The sequence below is a fragment of the Callospermophilus lateralis genome, chromosome 4 (assembly GCF_048772815.1).
Source record: "Callospermophilus lateralis isolate mCalLat2 chromosome 4, mCalLat2.hap1, whole genome shotgun sequence".
Classification (NCBI taxonomy): domain Eukaryota; kingdom Metazoa; phylum Chordata; class Mammalia; order Rodentia; family Sciuridae; genus Callospermophilus; species Callospermophilus lateralis.
In genome coordinates, this window is record NC_135308.1 from 86,396,567 (window position 1) to 86,399,405 (window position 2,839).

Genomic DNA, 2,839 nt, shown 5'->3' on the forward strand with positions numbered 1-2,839 from the left:
AATGAGACAACAACAAGGTACAAACTCTTCGTAAGGACACACGTACAATTCTTCAGAATAGAGCACCTGTGAAGTCATGAATAATAATCTAAACTGGGTATGTAATGTACGAAAAGTTCACATACTAAATTTTCAATTTCTTCTTTAAATATAAAACTGTTATAAAATCGAACATTTATTTTTAAATCATTCCTCAAGAAGCAGAAGCAGAGAATGTAGTAATGGTAGCCCAGACCTGAAAACGCCTGTTCTTGATGATGGTACAGTCTACACTCTCACATAGGATCCACTCTCAATGGCTAACAAGGGGAGGGAATTCCCATAAATACTGAGTACAAGTCAAGAATGAAAGATATTTCAGTACACTGGGGACCCACATAGGGTCTCATCAGAAGGGCTGACACCATTATAAATTTCTAATCATTGAAGACAGAAATAATTCAAATATGTAAGTGGATTTTTTACCACATAGAGATATTACAGTGTATGAATCTGCTTAGACATATGATTGTAGACTCTTTTAATTAAACACTAGGAGGAGAAACTTTTCACCAAGGAGCAATGGCCATCAATTTTAACTTTTATAGATTGATAGGCAGTTAGTGCAGTTGAAATTCAGATGACTCCCATCTATCTACTATCATTTAAGTACCCTGAGTCACTGTTATGATCTTTAGCAACACTAAATACTATATTTGAGAATATAATTTTAGTTAACTACTCTAGAGGCTTCCTTTTTAAAACCTTTGACTTTTTTTCTTTTACCTACTTGAGTGTCTTTCTTAGTGAACCCCCATGTTTAGCAACTCCTGTAGTGAGAAAGGGGAAAGAAATTAACATTTATTGAAAACCTAATGTGTAGTGTATAAGGCACTGTGCTTTAGCCATCACATATTATTTAATCATCACAAAAATTTTTCAAAATAAGCAATGGTATCTTTATTTTGAAAATAAAATGAATAGCTATGATGTCCTAATAAAAGCAGAAAGAAATAATTTTTTGAAATGAGATCTCAAAAAAGTTAAGAAATGCCCTTGGGTCCTGTAGTTAAACCCAGTTCTGGCTTAACTGACAAACCCATGCAATCTTCACCATACTATGGTTGCCTTTGAGACAGGGAATTCTGCCCATGGCTCTAGCTGATTGTCTTTGGAGTGAACAGAACAGAGTGAACCAGTAGGATGGTGAGCAGGGAACCATACCTCCTTGATCAAACATTTTTAAATCCTGAGGAAGAAAAACAGATAGGAGCAAAGATTTTCACCTGCCATTTACTTTTGGGGTAGAGTACCTAATAATCAGATTTCCAATGTATTTAATATTAATTTTCACTTAACATATCTGATAATTATGTTGAGAGTCTCTTTTATTCAGTCTCCATTTGTATTATCATAACTTCTTTGTGTCTCCCAGGAACTACACAGTTAGTACAATTTAAAAGAAATAATTTCAATAATAGTCTTTAAAATATATTAAAGACATTGTTTCTTAAAAAAAAACCTATCAAATTTTATAAAATATTTGTATTCATCAGGAACATGCCTTCTGATAATAATTATTTGAAAAGTTGAAGAATCTAAGAATATATTTTTGCCATTTTCCCAGTTTAAAAATATTATCCAAAGTACAGGTATGAAGACATGAATTGATATGAATATATTATGTATACAACCAGAGATATGAAAAATTGTGCTCTATATGTGTAATAAGAGTTGTAATGCATTCTGTCATATATAAATAATCAATTCTTATTCTGATTCAAATGAAGAACATTTTTGAAAGGAAAACCTTTCCCATCTATTAAAAACCAGATGAAACCCAACCTACATTCATTTTGCATCAAAATTAATCATGTAGGATAGGAACAGAAAGCATCACTGTCCTGCCTGTCATTTATCACTGAAGTGCCAGATCTGCCACTCAACAGCTTCTTGCCCTCTTCAAAGAGACCGTGGCTATTGGACCAACATCCTTCTACATACTGAAGATCAAATCTGCATCCTGAGGAAGCCCACAGATCATAGTGCAACTCATCTCCCTATACAAAATGCTGCTCATCTCAAAAAAAAAAAAAAAAAAACTCACCTCCAGCCCAACAAGGATACTATTTATTACTTTCTAGGTGAAAGTGCTTATTATGGTTTGGATAAGAGGTATCCTCCAAAAGCTTCTGTGTTAAGGTAGGAATATTCAGAGGTGAAATTATTAAATTATGATAGTAGTAGCAGTAACGTGATCTATCCATTCTAGCTTGCACAGACTGACTGGGTGATAACTGTAGGCAGGTGGGGAGTGGCTAGAGGTAGTTACTGAAATCATGCCCTGAAAGGGTTCATCTCCCCTGCCACCCCTTTCCCTCTCTCTCTGCTTCCTGGTCACAGAGCAGTGCTCCTCCACCACACTCTCCTGCCATGAAGTCCTGCCTCCCTTTGTGCCAAGAGCAATACAATTAGCTCACTATGAACTGAACCTTTGAAACCATGAGCCAAAATAAGCTTTTCCTCCTTTAAGTTGTTCTTGTCAGGTATTTTGATCTCAGCATAAAAAGCTGACTAATACAGTGCCTACACCCCAAAACTGTATTTATTGCTCAAGAGTGTTACTGGCTAACTCTCATTTCAGGCCTGTCCAGCTCTGATGCATTGTCTGACCATTCATCCGAATAATACACAAGTGCAAAAGGAGTTCACACCAGCCAAAACTTCTGATTGATCTTTTTTATTTTCAATTATAAATGTAAGCAGAAACAAAAGAAATTAGTTGATGTTTGAGAAAAATAATGAACAAGAGAGAAGCTCCAGGTGGGTAATCAGAGTAACTTCTCCCACTGGGAAAAAG